Genomic DNA, 22,163 nt, shown 5'->3' on the forward strand with positions numbered 1-22,163 from the left:
ATGGGCTATGGCCCTTTTCTGCCGTCATCTTTCTATGTTTCTATGTTTCTACCGAAATCTGGGAAGGATCTTATGCACTATGGTAGGTATCATCCCATATCACTGTTAGGTATAGATCCGAAGCTCATGGCCCAGGTACTGACTGATTGATTATATGAGTTTATGCCTTCTTTGGTGCATTCTGATCAAGTGGGATTTATAGGGGGGCTGACGAACAGCGGATGGTATTCGGCGGGTGTTGAATTTGGTATGGACGGCACAGGTGGGATGTGGGAGATGGGTGGTGGTAGATGCTGAAAAAGCATTTGATCGTGTGGATTGGCGGTTTATGACTTGTGTTTTGCATACGATGGGAGTCGGAGACTGCTTTATCTCCTGAATTCATTCCTTGTACAATGCACCTTTGACCTGCGTCAAAGTGAATGGGGCTTACTCCTCGGTGTTTGAGTTGAAGAGGGGCACCAGGCATGGTTGTCCGCTTTCACCTTTGCTGGTTTCTTTAGTCATTGAGCCCTTGACCCAGAGTATTAGGCGGGCGGAGAGTATACGCGGTTTGCAGGTGCAAGGTACGGAGCTAAACTCTCGCTTTTTGCGGATGACATGCCTTGCTATAGTGGAGGGGGTCCATGGATTCACTGCGGGCTCTTCGGGGCCAGATGGGCACATATGGGGCCTTGTTTGGTTTTAAGGCGAATTTCGCAAAGATGGAGATTTTGAATCTTTCTGTACCAGATTCAGAGGTTCCGGGCATTCAACAGCAATTACCATTTCGGTGGGTGAGGGGGTCCCATTAGGTATCTGGGAATACAGTTGGGGGCGGATTGGTCTCAACTATTTGCTGACAATTATCCTCCTTTAGTGGCCTCCGTTACTAAGAATCTAGCCCGGTGGGACAAATTGTTTATCTCTTGATGGGAATGGATGGAGGCCGTCCGTATGATGGTGCTCCCTTGCTTTTTGTACTTTTTCCAGGTCCTTCCTGTTTATATACTTCCTGCCTGTTTTTGGACTTAGCATGGGCAGCTTTTTCAATTTATTTGGGAGGCAATCTCGGATAGCTCGGGCAACTTTGTTTAGGGGCAAGGTGGAGGGGGGGGGCTTGGGAATCCTATTATAGGGCAGCTCAACTGCGAGCGATTGTGGGTGCAAGTGGAACAAGGGGGGGGCTCCTATTTGTCGGGATATTAGAGAATTGCGAGATTTACTTTGGGTGGGGATCTGGCGGGGTGAGGAGGGGAATACTGCCAACCCCTTCACACAGCTCACCTTGAGAGTCTGGAGAGAGTCTAAGGTTCACCCGATGGGGCCTCGGGAGACTGTGACTGTGGTTGTTGCATTTGCCAGATTTCCAGACTCCTCCTCCTACCCCAGCAGCACTCCGTGCAGGAACACAGGCAGCGACTCACCCGCTGCGTAGCTGTCCCGGAACCTTGTCTCCGACGTCAGCTTGGGCGGGTCTGGGGTGGAGCATGGGCGGGGGGTACTCGGTTGGTATGTGTTAGGCTTAGGGGGTACTAGGCTTGAAGAAGTCGAGAAACAGTGGTGTAAACCACTTTGAGTGTGGCTGTATAATTGCAAAAAGGCAGTACACAAATCTCTTTCTCTTTTCCCTGGGCGTTTTCTGCATGTTCCATTATTGCAGAAAAATGTCCGCATCATAAGTTTACCCTAATCCTCCCCAAAATACACCCCTAATATGCCCCCTTGAAATTTAGATGCACTGTGGACAGCATAGAAAACCATCTAAATCAGGGGTGTCCAACCTGCGGCCCGAGGGCCGCATGCGGCCCAGCGAAGTATTTTGTGTGGCCCCGGTCGAGGGCAATGCAGTGTTTTCCTTTGCTGCCCCTGGGCGTTTACCGTCTTGCCGGCTCCCTCCTGTGTCTTACTGCAGCGTTTGCACGTTTGTGCGGCCCCAGGAATTGTTTTTTTTCGGCCAATGCGGCCCAGTGAAGCCAAAAGGTTGGACACCCCTGATCTAAATAATGTATTTCAAAAATGACATTTTGGACATCTTTGCACACATACGGATCCTTTTACTAAGACACGCCAACTGATTTAGCGCACGCTAATTGCTAAGGCGCCCGTTGTATTCTATGGGCGCTAAATCGGTTTTCGTGCCTTAGTAAAAGGACCCCCAAATGGCACTTTATGCCACTTTTGGATGTTTTTCTCTTTTGAAAAAGAGCCTCAAAGAAAAAGTCACAGTTGTTCTTGGGGAACATCTGTCAAAGAAGCTTAATCTATTTAACACAGCACTGCCTTTTTTTTTTTTTTTTTTTTCTTTTTCAAACTGAAAGAATTGCACAGAAAATCCTCGTCATTAAAGTGCTTCATTAGCTGTTGCTCTTGCTCTTCTAGTTGCCCGTTCAGTCCTTCCCTTGTGACATTTCCCCTACAGAAAAATAAAAAAAAAGATCTTTGTACTGTTTGTTAACCTTTTCTCCAGCTGTTCCTTTTGTACTAGGTCATCGTTCATTTTGTCAAGACTTTCCACTACATTGTCGCTTCTTGCTCAAACCATAATCTGCATCATTTAATAGTCACTGCAACAGTAGTTGATGGCAAGAAAAGACTAATTGGTTCATCCAGTCTGGCCAAAGATATATCCCATCTGCCGGTCTGTTGGGTTTCACTCTTTATCAAAAGACAGGTTTCCACATTTCGTTCATGTAAAGGTGTCTTACTTCCCCTTATTAAATGCCTCTTTTCCCCCATAGAGCAGTGTATGAATCTAGTGATGTTTAAAGAGGATGTGGACTGTTCCACTGGCTAGATGATCTGTCCTAGAAGTGTTTGGAGTGGTTCTATCCAAGGGGTAACTTCCTAAGTTACTCTCACCACCAGAAACCTACACTCATCCTTCCTGACCCAAAGACAGCAACGCGTCTTGACGAACTCCGAATTCTCAAACCCAAGAACCACAAATTACGGAGTACCCAAGAAGCACTACTGTCTCCATCTATATCAGACCAACCCTCGAAATTGCAAAGAGTCACAGAATCCACATCCACTCCTTTGTGGATGATAAACAACTCTACATCCCATTGGGCACAGAATGGGTCACACAACTTGAGACTCTGCATGGATGACAGCCAACAAACTCCAACTGAGCCCATCCAAGATTGAACTATTATGGATTTGCTGAGAGCCTTGCCTTGCCTCCTACACATACATCTCCTGGGACAACACCACTCTGGAACACAAACACCAAGTTTCCAGCTTGGGCGTCACATTGGATGCCAGCCTCACTCTATCAGCACAAATCTTCAAAGAAGTATCCTCCTCCTTCTACAAACTATGACAATTAAAATCCATCCGCCGCTACTTATCTGACACTGACTTCACCCAGATGTTGTATGCCTTTGTAATGTCCTGCTTGGACTACTGCAGTGGTCCATACACCGGTCTACCGGCCAAGGAGCAACACCGACTACAGAGAGTCCAATATGCAGCGATGAGATTGCTAAAGAACCTTTTCGACCACATCTCCCCCACACTGAATCAGGCCCATTGGCTTCCAACACACATACGTACCATCTTCAAACAGCTAATGCTAGCTTTTAAGCGCCTCCACGGCATGACCCCCGACTACATTACGAGGAAGCTTCCAATCTACCACCCTCGGCGGCCTCTCCAATCTCAACTTTCAGCCTCATGAGAGGCTCCTGAGAAAATTAAAGAGTCATGGGATAGGACACAATGTTCAATTGTGGATTAGGAATTGGTTATCAGACAGAAAACAGAAAGCAGGGTTAAATGGCAATTTTTCTCATTGAAGGAGGGTAAATAGTGGAGTGTTGCAGGGATCTGTACTGGGATCAATGCTATTTATAAATGAACTAGAAATTGGAACGATGAGTGAGGTGATTAAATTTGCAAATGACACTAAACTATTCAAAGTTGTTAAAACACATGCAGATTGTGAAAAATTGCAGGCAGACCTTAGAAAATCGGAAGACCTGGCGTCCAAATGTACGAGATGAAATGTAATGTGGACAAATGCAAAGTGATGCACATTGGGAAGAAGAACCCAAATCATATTACCAGATGCTAGGATTCATCTTGAGGGTCAGAGCCCAAGAAAAAGATCTGGGTGTTACTGTAGAAAATACAATGAAACCTTCCACCCAATGTGCGGCGGCAGCAGCCAAAAAAAACAAACAAGATGCAAGGAATTATTTAAAAAGGGATGGTTAACAAGACTAAGAATGTTATAATGCCCCTGTATCGCTCCATGATGTGACCTCACCTTGAGTATTGTGTTCAAGTCTGGTTGCCTTATCTCAAGAAAGATATAGTGGAACTAGAAAAGGTTCATAGAAGAGCGACCAAGATGATAAAGGGGATGGAACTCCTCTCATATGAGGAAAGACTAAAAAGGTTAGGGCTCTTTAGCTTTGAAAAGAGACGGCTTAGGGAAGATATGATTGAAGTCTACAGATCTTGAGTGGCGTAGGATGGGTACAAGTGGATTGATTTTTTACTCTTTCAAAAATTACAAAGACTAGGGGACACTCTATGAAGTTACAAGGAAATACTTTTAAAAGCAATAGGAGTAAATATTTTTTCACTCAGAGAACAGTTAAGCTCTGGAACACGTTGCCAGAGGATGTGGTAAGAGTGAATAGTGTAGCTGGTTTTAAGAAAGGTTTGGACAATTTCCTGGAGGAAAAGTCCATAGTCTGTTATTGAGACAGACATGGAGGAAGCCACAGCTTGCCTTGGATCGATAGCATGGAATATTGCTATTATTTGGGGTTTTGCCAGATACTAGTGAGCTGGATTGGACACCATGAAGATGAGTTACTGAGCAAGATGAACCAATGGTCTGACCCAGTAAGGCTATTCTCATATTAAAATCTGGAAAATATCCACACACTCTAGCTATTTTTCTGGCACTGAAAAATTCCAGACAGTTGGCAATCCTAGCTTCCTGAATCATGTGCACATCTGGCAAACACACCTCCCCTCCATGGTTACCAGATGTCTGGATTTCACCAGACATGTCCGTCTTTTGAGGACATGTCTGGTGGTCCAGAAAGCTTTTCAAAACCCAGCACTTTGTCGGGGTTTTGAAAAGCTTGGAACAAATCACTGTCGGGCAGGAGCGCGGATGCTATGCTATGATGATTGTGCACATGGAGTACCCCAAGGATGGGCGGATGCTATGCGATGATGATTGTGCACATGTGCGTGCATGCTATGTCATTGCATTGCATCCGCGCATGCACAGATGCACTCCTGCCCCGACGAGAGCAGGAATTGAGGCGGGGCTAGGGCAGGATTGGGAGCCGGATGGGGGGCATAATGGGACAGGGATGGGTGGAACTGAGCAGGCCCGTGAGTGGGTCTTGGGGGTCTGGTGGAACTGGGCGGGTCTGGATTTTTCAAACGGAAAATCTTGTAACCCTACTCCTACCCCCCCTCCCCCCAAACACCTATGGGTGTGAATCACATTCCTAGTGTTCATTTGCCTTAATCTAGCCCCAACTATAACTGAGACAAGTTGAAACCTTGAGCATGGTCCCTGTCCAGTTAGGAAAATCTAGATCAGGCTGTATTTTTACATCAATGTTTCATTTGCAATTCTCATAAACATAATTGTCCTTCAAAGCAACTGTTTTTCTAACACACTCCAGAAATCAAGTAGTCCAACTTCTGTCGCTATTTTGGTAGCTATGACTCTGACTTTGATAACAACCTAGCAGTTCTGTCATCATGTTTCACAAAGTTATTAATAATCTCTATAACACAGTCTACAGTCCCCTTATTATCTCTTCTAACACATATCCATAATCACCTACCGAGCTCCTTCATTATCTTCCTCTTCCAGGGTCCTTGTGGCTGTCTTTCAGTCCATTTTCTTGCTTGCTGAAGCCTTGAATGCCTGGCAGACTTGGTCAGTTACAGGAGGAACAGGCTGAAAGCAATGGAACAAAGAAAACAGTGACGTGGCCCTGAGATGAAATAAAAGGCATAGACTAGGTTTGGAGAAGCCAAATTTTATTGGCGGACCTGACACGTCCTATGTTTCGATCAGAAAAAAAATGCCTTAGGTTAGTGAGTCTTCCTACAGTGCCCTCTTCCTGTTGAGATGGGTTACTACAACCAGAAAGACAAACATTACGGCTTTACAAGAGCACACAGTACTGGGGAAAAGATCTGGGTGTCACTGCAGACACTATGCTGAAATCTTCTCAGTGTGCAACGGCGGTTAAAAAAAAACAAAAGCAAAACAGGATGCTAGGGATTATTAGGAAAGGGATGGTGAATAAGAACAAGAATATTATAATGCCTCTGTTTCGCTCCACGGTACGCCCTTACCTGGAGTACTATGCACAATTTTAGTTTCCATATCTCAAAAAACATATAGTGGAATTAGAAAAAGTTCAAAGAACAGTGACCAAAATGATAAAGGGGATGAAATTCATTTCATATGAGGAAAGACTAAAGAGGGTGGGAGCTCTTCAGCTTGGAAAAGAGACACTTAAGTAGGGATTTGATTCAGGTCTAGAAAATTCTGAGTAGTACAGTACGAGTAAAGTGAATCGATTCTTCACCCTTTCCAAAAGTACAAAAGCCAGGGGATACTCGACGAAATTACACGGGAATACTTTAAAACAAATAGGAGGAAATATTTTTTTTTTACTCAAAGTATAGTTAAACTCTGGAACTCATTGCCAGAGGTTGTTTTTACAGTAGTTAGTGAAGCTAGTTTCAAGAAAGGTTTGGCCAGGTTCCTGGAAGAAAAGTTCATAGACAGAAACGGGGGGGGGGGGGGGAGAGGAAGCCACTCCTTGCCCTGGATTGGTAGCATGGAATGCCAGGTACGTATCTGGACTGGCCACTGTTGGAAACATGAGACTGAGCTAGATGGACCATTGGTATGACTCAGTATTGCTGTTCTTAAAAAGAGTTGTTAGAACATGGCTATGATCTCTCAACTAGTGTTAGTTGTAGCTCTGATATCAAAACTATCGCCCTCTTTTACAAAGGTGCGCTAGCGGTTTTATCGCGCGCACTGGATTAGTGCGTGCTATAGCACACGCTAGCCAAAAATCTACCGCCTGCTCAAAAAGGAGGCAGTAGCGGCTAACGTGCGTGGAAATTCAGAGTGCGCTATTCCGCGTGTTAAGGCCCTGGCGCACCTTTGTAAAAGGAGCCCTAAAAATTAGCTCCAGAGTCACATGACAAGGTTGATCCAGTCCTTTTATTACCCGCTGCATGTATAAGCTTGTACTCTAGCTTCTCTTAGGAAATGCAACGAGGGAATCGAAGCTAAAAGAGTCTACGTGCCATAAGGCGAAGCTTGGACCCGATCAGCCCTGTCTGGTGAACTTCACCCAGGTCGTCATTAGGGTTGAAGATTTAGCTGCTTGTTATATGGCTACCAGCTCCATGGAGACCAGGGATTTAAACTGCTTTTACATCACGAGAGAAAACCTCTAGCACAGGACTAGAGCTGTGTTTCCAGAGTGATCATATCAATTTGTCAGGATGCCTGACAGTATGGTCCTTCCACTGCAGATCACAAAATGCCCAGCAGAGGGGGGGAGAGACTCTGCAACACAAAATTTACATAGAAAAAAAAAAAAAAAAAATCCTAAGCACGAGTTTTCCCTGCAGATACAGACAGACGTGCACTGCGCACTGATTGCCAGTTCAAGAAAGGTATTTGTGTGCTCTGATGCCGTTATGGAATACTAGTGTAAACCCAAACTAAGGTGTCTAAATTTAGGCAGGTATAAATGAGTACACTTAAGTGCACCGTGCAACGTGTGTAACTTATAGAATTCTATATGTTACACATTTAAATTGGAGACATGCCCATGCCCCTCCCATGATCCACTCATGACCTCCTGCAGCTATTCACTATAACACATATGTGATATCTCTAGCATACCAAAGACAGGGTGGTGGGGGGGTGGTCCGCCACAGCTACAGGCGGTGAATGATTTTTTCCCCTCCCCTATTTGTTTTAAATGTGTTACAATGTAATTCATGGAGTGTTCCCCCCTGAGGGCGGGTCTAGGGGGGTCTGGATTTTACGAATGTAAAATCTGGCATCCCTAGTTATTCGGAACCAAAACACGGACCGTGTCGGTTCCACACCATTGGCAATTCCCACAATAAGTATGTTCATCCCCCTTATCTCATAGCATCTGTAGTTTTTACATTCTTGCAAAATTTCACCAACATTTTTAGAGCGTTTATATGCAAAATGGGGAAGTTGAATCACATGCCAATGCTTTTTTATAAGAGAAGCAAATTGACCAGATAGAGAAAGGGGTAACACACACCATCCTATCAGATACTTCATTATTACGATATTGGAGTAGGAGGTGTCACATCGTGCTTATTAACCGCGTAACCATAAGTTCAACGCGGTTTACAAAAGATTATAAATGAAGAACAATATCATTATGAACAGAATAAATTATTTAGCCAAGAATTTTGAGAAAAGATAAGTTTTCAGCTGATTTCTAAAATGTTTGTAGGAATAAGCAGTAAGCAACAGCGGTCGGAATTCTAACCTGCTTTCCTAATGGAGCTCCTAGGGTTTCCTCACTCAAGGAAACGATGTTCCAATACTTTTGATTGCTCTTTAAAGTCTATCAGGGATGTACTGAGACTGGAGTCGGTTCAGAGAATGGCCACTCGGATGGTCTCAGGACTCAAGGATCTCCCATACGAGGAACGGTTAAACAAATTGCAGCTATACTCACTCGAGGAGCGCAGAGAGAGGGGGGACATGATCGAGACGTTCAAGTATCTCTCGGGCCGCATAGAGACGGAGGAAGATATCTTCCTCTTCAAGGGTCCCACGACAACAAGAGGGCATCCGTGGAAAATTAGGGGAGGGAAACTACGAGCTGACACCAGGAAATTCTTTTTCACAGAAAGGGTGGTTGATCGCTGGAATAGTCTTCCACTACATGTGATCGAGGCCAGCAGCGTGCCTGATTTTAAGGCCAGATGGGATCGTCACGTGGGATCTATTCACAGGGCAAAGGAAGATGAGGGATCTATTCACAGGGCAATGGTAGGGGAGGGACATTAGGGTGGGCAGACTGGATGGGCCTTGGCCCTTATCTGCCGTCTATTTCTATGTTTCTATGTACAAACCCTACATCAACGTGAAAAATGGCTGACAGGCAAGTTATATTTCAAATGATATGGATGAAAGCTTTCAAAACGCAGCAAGGTGTTTCGTTCAACTGGTTTCTTATATAGAGCAGTATTCAATTTGCTATTTTCCTTATAAATCCATAAGTCCAGAAATTCGATAGACATAATATGGAATTTAAGATCAAACTTCAAATGTGGATTCTGAACATTCAACCAGTCATGAGATTCTCTCTGCAAGAGGAGGTTGTGAGCCCTCAATTGCCCCTGATGAAGGAAACAAAGTAGGGTACTCTGTCGTGGAACCAGTCTTCACGCTTTTGAGATAAGTATATCTCCGCCATTTTGTTATTTAAAAATTTTACACACACTGCTTGAATAGACAAATGATATTTTGAATTGACAAGCACATATTCTAGTTTCGAGTTTATTTAAACTTGATATACCGCTTAACCATCCTAGGCGGTTTACATAATAATCTAAAAACAGGGGGAGGGGGAGGGGTCTGACAATACAATTGAGTTCCTTATAACATGGCAATGCCCATTTTTCTGCCAGACAACATTCAATAAATCTCTTCCCAAACGTTTTCCTGAATCTATTAATGGGTTAAATTAAATGGCCACTTTTTTTTTTAATGGTGTAGCAGCTCCTTATTTTCACAGAGAGTGCAGGACTCTAGACTAATAACTACTAATTATCACATTCTATAACACCTATTACTCGGAATCAGAATTGGCATGTGCTGATCACTGCCAGAGGTGGCTCGGAAAGTGAAATAACAGTTCTAAACTTGAATTAGGACCTGGAAATAGGGCTGAAGTGTGAGAAAGTGCTGAGTATGGAACTCTTTTGAAAGGAAGACAAAGAACCCACCAGTCAACTCTCGCAGAAAATTACTGCTCTGTGAGGGGGTTGTATTGGCAGTAGATATACATACCAAGAAGCTTTCAGGCTGGAAATATAAACAATGTATTCCTACAACTTATTTCTGCGTGACTGCTAGTCAGAAGTCTGCAATGTTATGTAACTGCTGTAATTTTATTTATTTATTTATTAAGAACATAAGCAGTGCCTCTGCTGGGTCAGACCAGAGGTCCATCGCGCCCAGCAGTCCACTCACGCAGAGGTCCATCAGGTCCAGGACCTGTATAATCCTCTATCTATACCCTTCTATCCCCTTTTCCTTCAGGAAAACATCTAATCCTTTCTTGAACCCCAATACCGTACTCTATCCTACCACGCCCTCTGGAAGCACATTCCAGGTGTCCACCACCCTCTGGGTGAAGAAGAACTTCCTAGCATTGGTTCTGAATCTGTCTCCTCTCAATTTATCCGAATGCCCTCTCGTTCTTGTAGTCTTCGAAAGTTTGAAGAATCTGTCCCTCTCCACTTTCTCTATGCCCTTCATGATCTTGTAAGTCTCTATCATGTCTCCTCTAAGCTTCCGCTTTTCCAGGGAAAAGAGCCCCAGTTTCTCCAATCTTTCAGCATATGAAGGTTTTCCATACCTTTTATCATCCTCGTTGCTCTTCTCTGTACCCTCTCGATTATCGCCATATCCTTCTTAAGGTATGGCGACCAATATTGGACGCAGTACTCCAGATGCGGGCGCGCTATTGCCCGATACAATGGCAGGATAACTTCTGCATACAACTATGTGGTTTTCATATCACATACATAACTAGTTTCCCTTCGATTTCCACATATAACATAGACATGTCTGGACAACATCATAATCATCCCCCCAAAATAAAATATCAACAGATCAAGTCAAGACAAAATTAATCAATTAAAAGACAAAAGACGTCAGATCAAATGATCGATTCCAAAGTAGGTAAACAAATCAATCCACATTTTGCTACTGAATTTTGTACCAGGTACAAACTCAGACTGTAAACTCTTCAAAGACAGAACAATATATACTATACCTGAATGTAATTCACCATGAGCTACAACTGAGAAAGGCACAAACCCAATTTAAATGAATCAAATCAAGTGGTAAAGAGAAAAGCCACCATTTATCCCTTAAAGAGGCCTAAAATATTGCTACATTAGGGGTTTCTGCCAGCATTAGAAACCCCTAATCTTTGTTCTGACTTAAGGCTCCGTTGACAAAGCCAAGGTAGAGGTTTCTACGATGGGCTCGTGAGCAGTATAGTAAAAGGGGTGTGGTGGTGGTGGGGGGGGGGCATCGGTCCATCCCGGTCGCGGTGTTCCTAAGGGCGAGGCACCCCCTCCTCCTCACCGCACCCCCTGCTCCTCCCCTTGCCACACGCGCGTGCTTCATGCCTTCTCGTCTCTTTTTTTACTTCCCCGGCAAAAGGTTGTTGCTCGCATCGGTGCTCTCTTTGACCTCACTTCCGGGATCTGCACCTGGGCAGTGAAGTCAAAAGGTGAGCCGACATCGATGTGAGCCAAGGTACGGGGAACGGGAAAAGAGTGGGGAAGGGGCGCCTCTTGCCCTCACTACACCACTTCCGGTGAGGTAGGAATTCTATGAGCGTTGAAGTATATACCTCACCTGCCTTTGGTAGAAACCACGATCGCGGCTTTGTAAAAGCCAGCGTTAGTATGGCAATTCTTTTGATTTAGGATACGTTCATGCCACTTCCCATTCAAAAAACCTGAAATTTAGTTTTCTGTGTTATTGTTAGACGTTATCAATGAGGCCTACTATTAACGCATAGTAGTTTACTGTTAACCCTAGTTATTAGCGACTATTGTGATGTCATAATGCTTCATTCCACCAATGCCTAACAGCTATCAGTGATGTTGCAATGGCTTGATTGTCCTATACTTGGCTCACATTTATTCCAGATACTGTGGCAGAGATTTCAGTTTCAAGAGATGCTTCTTTTTTTTTTCTTTTTCTTTTATTAAGGGGAGAAGTTATCAACGTGGGCTACTGGTAAGACATATTATTTTATAGTTAACCCCGATTATTAGTAACTAGGGGCTCCTTTTACTAAGCTGCGGTAGCGTGATTAGCGCAGCGAAGCAAAAGGAGCCCTAGTTGTTATCTACAATCTTAAGTAGGAACGGTGAACAGTGCACACCAAAGAATACATGAAACAAGCGGAAACACTTCTTAACAAAATAACCCCCCCCCTCTACAAAGCCACGCTAGAGTTTATAGCGCCAACCGCCGCGGTGAGAGCTCCGACGCTCATAGAATTCCACCGCGGCCGGCGCTAAAAAACGCTAGCTCGGCATTGTAAAGGAGGGAGTAGATTTTAAAAAAGTGAACCTACAAAAAGAACGAAACGAAAAATGTTCCTGTCTCAAAGCAGGTGCTTATCAAAAAAAATACTATCCCTTCTCACTCGGCTTGCCACTATTCTGTTTCCTGCACAGCTTATGCTCCAGTTTTGAATAGCAATTTCTAAATCCATTAGCTTACTCAAAAGCTGTTCACTGTGACCTCTTTCAGTCTTGGAGCGTCTACTTCTATAAAAGAAAAGAAAAAAAGTGGATTTTTTTTTTTTGCTTCTTCATAAACACACAACTGCCTATAAAACAGAACTAATTAATGTTTTTAATAGTCTTATTAAAACAGCTGTGGCCAACAGATATATACAACCAGAAAGAGCTAGCATGTTGGATTCTCTCATTAATTGGGTTTAATCTGAGTTCAGTACAGCTCAATTTATACACCGCATATGATGGAGGTCATCTCTGTCAGAGGTTTAGAGATGTCCTCGCTTCGGTAACGGTCATTTTTTATTGCAAGACTTGCTTTAACAGATGAAAGTTCAAGCAAGGTTTCTGCTTCTCGGTAACAGCCTGAGCTTCCAGGGAAAATTTTCTAAACAGATTTTGCCACAGGGGAGGGAAAAAACTCCCAGCATCGGTTATTAGAGGTGTGCAGCCAGAAAAGTGTTTGTGTTGTGCCATTTCTGGGAATGTTTGTTGCTTGGGAGAAATTGGGGTACAATCATAAGATTGTGCACTCTTCCAATACAGAATATACACTGTTTATAAAAGGGCATACACTGATTGGTCCTGATTCTGTAAAAGATGCGCCAAGCTGATCTAAGAACATAAGAATAGCCTTACTGGGTCAGACCAATGGTAGCCTGTTCTCACGGTGGCCAATCCAGGTCCCTAGTACCTGGCCAAAACCCAAAGAGTAGCAACATTCCATACAGAATCTCAAAGAATAGCAAGATTCCGGAATCCCAGAGAGTAACAAGATTCTAGAATCCCAAAGAGTAGCAACATTCCATACAGAATCCCAAGGGGAAGCAAGATTCTGGAATCCCAAAGAGTAACAAGATTCCAGTTCCAGTTCGTTTCAATTTTTCCGTAAATCTTTAAAAACTACTCTATTTGCCAAACATTTAGAAAAGTAATTCTTTTGAAATTTTGCTATTATATTCTATTTATCATTTGTAAACCATTCCCTGTTTATTTAATTGCTGTAAACCGAGTCAAGCCTTCTTAGAACGATGACTCGGTATACAAAGTTAAGCTTTAGTTTAAGATTCCAGAGCTCTATTTTGCCAATGGACAACAAATCTTTCATGTTTCCCTGTCCTGCTTTTGCGAAGCAAACAATTTTTTTTTGCCATGGAAAATGTATCAAAGAAACAGTTTAAAAACCCAAAGACCTACGCACATATGCTAACCTGACAAAAATAAACCTCCTTTTGCAGAGCTTGGAGGGAGAGAGGTGATTATTAGGGCAAGAGAGCATTCCTCAGAACAGCATAATGAAGAGGCCATCTCTCTGGTGCCATCGCAACTATATCGCCACACGGAGACCTCCATTAAGATGCCTCAGTGGGGAAATTGACTTCTTTTCGGCTGGAATTAGGCACCAGTCGCAAACCTCACAATAACTAACACCATGTTTCCATGAGAAGCAGCACAATGGGATTGCTAAGATTGTTCTTACGAGTGCTCTTACCAAATTAATTACTTCCATTAAAGAAGTTACATGCTGGGGATGTTAAAAGATATTCTGTATGTGGATAGCTTTTGCAACTGGAGTTATGGGCATATAACACTGTAGAATTGTCTCCTTTAAACGGCAACATCAGTGTTAAATTTATTTTCTTTTTTTTTTCTTTTTTTTTTTTTGTTGCCATCGCATTGGATTTGTAAGCAAAAGACAGATGTTCCCATTTTATTAAGTAAAAACCTCAGCAGCCACACAAAGAGACTGGCTCAATAGCGCAGCCCGAGCCTATTGGCTGCAATCTGTACCTCTCTGCTGCTCTAGAAAGAAGACACAAAGAAACAATTTAATTGTGATGTCAGCAGTTATTTAATCGCCTTTTTATGTTATTTTTAGGGATGGATGACTCAAAAATGTTTGTTTTGTGTCATTACCCATGCTGTTTCTGCGAATGTTTGTTTTATTGGTTTCGTCATGGGAGCAAAGTCGTTGTGGGATGGAGTCGGGAAATGGTGTCTAAAGTTAGGCATTAGATAATAATAAGTTTGCTAATGCACTATGCGATAAACCGGGAAAGTAATTATTATCAAATGGCAAGCCTTAAAACCAGAAAACGGACTTCAAAATAGGCCCCTATTGGGATCGGAAGCCCAGTTCATATCACTGGCTTGCTCTTAACAGCCTTAACCCCCCCCCCCCCCTCCACACACACACACACACACACACACACACACACACACACAAAACTCCTATAACATAAAAGGAGAAAAAAACTTCCACAAATTCCAGACTCTATCATTCCAAATCAAAATCCCTTATGCAAGTAAAGGGCAATCAAGCCATTGTGACATCACCGATGAGGCTGGCTCTTAGGCACTGGTGGAATGAGGCATTATGACATCACAATAGCAGGGGCTGCTGAAAAGTTCTCAGCCCAGCCAAGAAGAGAATGATGTACAGCCACGAAACTTACAAGTTATTCCACACTTTTCTTGACACTTTTCATTTCAAAGAGGCAAATGCATCCAGTAAATGAGCACAAGTATAGGGAATAATATATAAGGGATCAAACTTAATGTTTCCAACAATGTTGCATTAGATAATAATATGTTTGCTATGATGAGCTGCACTAAGGGATAAACCGGGAAAGTAATTATTATCAAACGGCAAGCCTCAAAACCAGAAAACAGGCTTCAAAATAGAGCACTATTGGGATCAGAAGCCCAGCTCATGTCACTGGCTTGCTCTTAACAAAAAAACCCTCCTATAAAAGGAAAAGACTTCTACAAAAACCCAAATCAGAATCCCTTATGCAAATCATCTGCAGTTCAAGAAAATGTCAATATAACCCTCTTGGGCAAAAAAAGCATAACATAATCTGACATATAAAAATGTATTTATATACCACAGTACCTTAGGAGTTCTATGTAGTTTGCAAAAGAAAATTGGAACAATGACAATAAAAGCAAATGATCTAGAAATTACAAAAATTTCTTAAATAAGAAAGTTTTCAATCATTTCCTGAACTGCTGGTAAATCAAGATTTTCAGTTGAGTTGACGAAACTTCACATCTAATCCAAAGTAGCTTATATTCCGCAGTCCATATATCCAGCCAGAGAAGAAAACCAATTCCCAACAAGGGCCGCTTGTTTCGCAGCTTCACGGTCTAAAGGTAGACGCCATTAAGACTTGTGCCAAGCACCAGTTTTAAAAATGTTGCTTAGCGCTAAGTGACCCATATAGATTAGCGCTTAGAGCGGATTCCTGTGCCAACTTTTGGGCCCATGGACTCTCATAGGTTTGCTAAATCGTGGTGTAAATCCTCACGCTCAACTGATGGTAGCTGGGGGCCACAAATCCAAGTATTATATAACCTCATACATCCCTGACCCATCCATTCCCCTTCTAAGCCCCTCCCATGGCCACGCCTCTTTTGAGTTAATGTACTATAAAAGTTTAGATGCTGACCTTATAGAGTAGCGACCAGGCCAGATGCACATACAAAACCAAACTGATATCAATTACTACTACACTTCCCCATTCGCGGTTTCGGCAATCGCGATTTCATATATTCATGATTTTTTGGGGAGGGGGAAAAAAAGAAAAAAACCCACAGTTTAGCTTTCCCCCCAGCGTCCCGGCCTTACCTGGTGGTCTAGCGGGCTTTCGGGGTAGGAGCGATTTTCCTATGCTCCTGCCCCATATAGATCGCCAATAGGAAATGGCTGTGGGGAGTTCCTGTCATAATCTCAAGAGACTATGGGAACTCACGGCAGCCATTTCCTATTGGCAATCTGCATGGGGCAGGAGCGTAGGAAGATCACTCCTGCCCCGAAAGCCCGCTAGACCACCAGGTAAGGCCGGGATGCCGGGGGGAAGGCAGGAGGGAGGCGGAGGTGGGTCAGAGCCGGACCAGAAGATATTCGCGGTATTTCACCATTCGCGGTCGGGCTCTGCCCCTATCCCCCGCGAATCCGGAGGGAGAAGTATACTACTATTTATCACTTCTATAGCAGTGTTTCTCAACTCGGTCCTGGAGTCCCCCCTTGCCAGTCAGGTTTTCAGGATATTCACAATGAATATGCATGAAAGAAATTTGCATATATTGGAGGCAGTGTATGCAAATCAACTTTATGCATATTCATTGTGGATATCCTGAAAGCCTGACTGGCAAGGGGGAGCTCCAGGACCGAGTTGATAAACACTGTTCTATAGCACTCAAATCATACGCACTGTTATATATTCCATAGGTAAGAGATGGTCTCTGCTCAGAAGAGCTTACAATCTAATTAGTACTCCAATTATTGATTGTCGACATCTTGTTAATTCTTTAATTTGAATCTGCCCTGCGTGCCCAGATGTGACCTTTGTGTGACCTATATAGAATTCAGGGGAAAGTCACACTCTTTCAAAAGAGCACACATGGGGCGTGCATGTGCAGTGGTTTATATATAACTAATGGGTGTCCATTTTGCAAATAACACCCACCCTCTTGAAAGCATGCACACTGTTATCAGCAAACAGTAAAATATGAATTTTCACATTTTTATTTGCTTATTTTCATTGGATTGCAACACGCAATGATACGTCATTCCCATATCCTTGCAAATGCCTATCTGTACTTACAAGTACATTCCTAGCCCCCTTCTCTGGATATTCTTGGAATAAAGTGGGTTCATATTGATCCAGGTGCCCACATTATATTAGCCTGATCCACGATCGAACTCTCGGTTCTTGCAACTCTGTTCTTTGTTACAGAGGGAGGGGGGGGGAGGTTAGTTTGTTGTAAATATATTTCCAAGTATTTTGTCATCTTTGTGTAATGTGTTTCGGTGCATAACCATTACAGCTTGTATTTACCTTTTAAATGAAAAATAAATACCCATAGAAGTGACAAAGGAGAACTGTAAATATTCCATCAATAACAGAACAGGAAAATCAACTATTAATATATTATGAGTTTTGCTTGTCAGATATAACTATCTTTTGGCCAGAACACATTGCAGAAATTCATCCATCCTTATGTAATTGACTTCTCAGACTGATGAGAGATAAGAAAAGAATTTTTATAAAAATTGAAAACTATACTAAAAACGTGGCTATGGTAAATGCCTCCTAATTAACTCTCTACCTTATTCAGGCTGCTTGAAAAATGTTCATTCTTTGGAAAGGCTGCATACAATGTTGCTTCCTATTCTTCCCCATGCCTTACTGGGTCAGAACAATGGTCCATCTAGCCCAGTATCCTGTCTTCATGGAGGCCAATCCAAGTCACAAGTACCTGGCAAAAACCTAAATAGTAGCAACATTCCAGAGCTGAGATTGTGATGTCATAATGCCTCATTCCTCCAACATCATCAGTGATGTCACAATGGATTCATTGTCCTTTACTTAAGAACATAAGAATAGCCTTACTGGGTCAGAACAATGGTCCATCTAGCCCAGTATCACGTCTTCATAGAGGCCAATCCAAGTCACAAGTACCTGGCAAAAACCTAAATAGTAGCAACATTCCAGAGCTGAGATTGTGATGTCATAATGCCTCATTCCTCCAACATCATCAGTGATGTCACAATGGATTCATTGTCCTTTACTTAAGAACATAAGAATAGCCTTACTGGGTCAGAACAATGGTCCATCTAGCCCAGTATCACGTCTTCATAGAGGCCAATCCAAGTCACAAGTACCTGGCAAAAACCTAAATAGTAGCAACATTCCAGAGCTGAGATTGTGATGTCATAATGCCTCATTCCTCCAACATCATCAGTGATGTCACAATGGATTCATTGTCCTTTACTTAAGAACATAAGAATAGCCTTACTGGGTCAGAACAATGGTCCATCTAGCCCAGTATCCTGTCTTCATGGAGGCCAATCCAAGTCACAAGTACCTGGCAAAAACCTAAATAGTAGCAACATTCCAGAGCTGAGATTGTGATGTCATAATGCCTCATTCCTCCAACATCATCAGTGATGTCACAATGGATTCATTGTCCTTTACTTAAGAACATAAGAATAGCCTTACTGGGTCAGAACAATGGTCCATCTAGCCCAGTATCACGTCTTCATAGAGGCCAATCCAAGTCACAAGTACCTGGCAAAAACCTAAATAGTAGCAACATTCCAGAGCTGAGATTGTGATGTCATAATGCCTCATTCCTCCAACATCATCAGTGATGTCACAATGGATTCATTGTCCTTTACTTAAGAACATAAGAATAGCCTTACTGGGTCAGAACAATGGTCCATCTAGCCCAGTATCACGTCTTCATAGAGGCCAATCCAAGTCACAAGTACCTGGCAAAAACCTAAATAGTAGCAACATTCCAGAGCTGAGATTGTGATGTCATAATGCCTCATTCCTCCAACATCATCAGTGATGTCACAATGGATTCATTGTCCTTTACTTAAGAACATAAGAATAGCCTTACTGGGTCAGAACAATGGTCCATCTAGCCCAGTATCCCGTCTTCATGGAGGCCAATCCAAGTCACATGTACCTGGCAAAAACCCAAATAGTAGCAACATTCCAGAGCTGAGATTGTGATGTCATAATGCCTCATTCCTCCAACATCATCAGTGATGTCACAATGGATTCATTGTCCTTTACTTAAGAACATAAGAATAGCCTTACTGGGTCAGAACAATGGTCCATCTAGCCCAGTATCACGTCTTCATAGAGGCCAATCCAAGTCACAAGTACCTGGCAAAAACCTAAATAGTAGCAACATTCCAGAGCTGAGATTGTGATGTCATAATGCCTCATTCCTCCAACATCATCAGTGATGTCACAATGGATTCATTGTCCTTTACTTAAGAACATAAGAATAGCCTTACTGGGTCAGAACAATGGTCCATCTAGCCCAGTATCCTGTCTTCATGGAGGCCAATCCAAGTCACAAGTACCTGGCAAAAACACAAATAGTAGCAACATTCCAGAGCTGAGATTGTGATGTCATAATGCCTCATTCCTCCAACATTATCAGTGATGTCACAATGGATTCATTGTCCTTTACTTAAGAACATAAGAATAACCTTACTGGGTCAGAACAATGGTCCATCTAGCCCAGTATCCCATCTTCACGGAGGCCAATCCAAGTCACAAGTACCTAGCAAAAACCCAAATACTAGCAGCATTCCATGCTACCGATCCAGGACAAGCATTGGCTTCCCCCATGTCTGTCTCAACAGCAGATTATGGGCGTTTCTTCCAGGAACTTGTCCAAACCTGTATTAAAACTAGCTACATTAACCGATCTTACCACATTCTCTGGCAATGCGTTCCAGAGCATAAAATTGTCACGTATGAGTTGGGATTTAGATTTTATGTGCTCCTAGACTAGGTTCCCCTATCTATGGCAGAAGAGTGCATCAGCTTTGAAGCACAGCCCCCAATCCCACGTAATCTCTCAGAGCAGATTCTGCAGCTACAGTTAAAAAAAATTCCAGATCCTATTCAATAAATTCCATTAGCTATTAATATGGCAAATAAGAGTGTTTACAGTCTTATAATGTAAGCATTGAGTGTAGTTAGGGGATTTTGGGGAAGGGGGGTGCTGGGAAAAAGGAAGGAATATACAGTGTTGAGGTTGGTGGGGGTTAGGTGTGGTTTCAAGGTGATTCACTGGCGGGAAGGGTTTCATTGGCAAGAGGGATGGATTGATTGGATGGGTAATGGGGTGATTATGGATTGGAGGAGCTTATAGGGAGAATTTTAGTGGATTGGGAGTAATTTTGTGGTGGGAGGATGTTAGTAAGAGGGTAGCATGGAAATAATTTTCCTACCCTACCCGCTCTTTGTGATGGCTTTTAAAGGCTGCTGTGGCTAGGGTTACCAGATTTTTCCTAGGCAAAAAGAGGACATGTGGCCCCACTCCATTCTACCCACGGCTCTGCCCCCATTCCACTCACAGCCCTGCCTCATTCCGTCCCCCAACCCCCACCCCACACAAACCTCGTCTCTTGGGGCCACATCTGGAGGGCATCGGCGCCTGCGCTGTGACATCTCTGCACTGCATCTGCACATCTGCGCATTGCATCTGCCACGCGCTCTAAACTTTTCAAACCCCCAGACAAAGTGCCGGGTTTTGAAAAGCCACCCGGACGTCTCGACAGTCCTCTAAAATGAGGACATGTCCGGGTAAATCCAGATGTCTGGTAATCCTAGCGGTGGGGGGTTGGGTTTGGGATTCTTGGGTGGTTGGTCGCGGCTTTTGGTTGCGGAAAAATTACAGTTGGTTGGGGAATTTAGGGTCTCGGTGCGGCTAAGAGTGAGAGGAAAGTTGCTCTGGTCTGCTCGTGTGTGAAACCTCCGTGGGTGGAGGTAGGACCTTGCGACATTATGGGTCCTGCTGGAAAGGGGACTTGGTGGCATGTTGGGGACTTGTTGAGCTGGGCTAGTTTGACACCGAATAGCTCTAGGTACTGATGGATTGTTAAAATACACTGAGATTCATTTATTTGATCAAACCTTTCAAGCCACCCTTGTCTAGTTGACTACTGCAACATCATCTACTTGGGATCTTTCAAAAAAACCACACAAAGATTGAAAATTATTCAAAACACGGCAATCCGACTGATCTTCGGACTAAAAAAATGGGAACACATAACTCCCTATTACCACAAACTTCACTGGCTACCCCTGGAAGCAAGAGTGCTATTCAAGTTCGCCTGTTTCTGCTACAAATCCATCCTTGGCTCGGCCCCCCTTTACTTAGTACCCCATTTTATCCTAGACCGCCCATCCAAACTCACACGTAGAACCCACCTGTTTAGCTACCCTACCCTAAGGACCTGCCGTTACAAAAGATATCTAAATAGAACTCTTGCCTTCCAAGCAGGTCATCGCAATAACTGGCTGGCCCACATCATCCCACGCACTTCATCCTACTTAAACTTCAGGAAACTACTAAAAACTAATCTTTTCACCCGATTCATACCCTAAGACCCTATGCCCACCCTGGCCCTCTATCTCTCTATGTCCTTTACGCAGATTGTCTTGACCTTCTTCACTGTACCATTTCATTACCATAATTGTACACATCTTTCTTTCTGTTTGTACCATTTTTTTCTCTGTTGTACCATTTTTTCTCTCTGTTGTACCATTTTTTCTCTCTGTTGTACCATTTGTTCTCTGATTGTAACATTGTACCATTTTCGCTGATTGTCCAGCCCTTCTTCGTTGTAAACCGCCTCGAACTACTAAGGCTTTGGCGGTATATAAGAAATAAAATTATTATTATTATTATTATTACATGGAAATTGGACTAGTTAAATGCAAAATACTAGGCGCTAGGGAAGAAACTGCCTCCGTTTTTCTGAGTAATAGTATAGGCACTTAGAAGCATAGCTTGAACAGGATCCGAAACATAGGAAAAATGGGAATGGTGGAAGGGACTAAAATCCCCAAATGCTCAGGATAACCAAGGAGAGGTGACTGTGACGTTCCGATGAGATAACCATGGGTAAAGAACAATGGTGCGCAGTGAGGTCTTTCAGGGGATTCAATGATGCAGTTTCTGCCTCTGAGTAGTGTTATCAGTTTGAAGTGTTGAAGCAAGACCCCTGACGCAGCTCCGGCGAAACAAGGAAGCCCTGTCGGGTCCTGTGCTATTGACGCCTGTTTAGCATG

This window comes from Geotrypetes seraphini, chromosome 19, assembly GCF_902459505.1.
Source record: "Geotrypetes seraphini chromosome 19, aGeoSer1.1, whole genome shotgun sequence".
Classification (NCBI taxonomy): domain Eukaryota; kingdom Metazoa; phylum Chordata; class Amphibia; order Gymnophiona; family Dermophiidae; genus Geotrypetes; species Geotrypetes seraphini.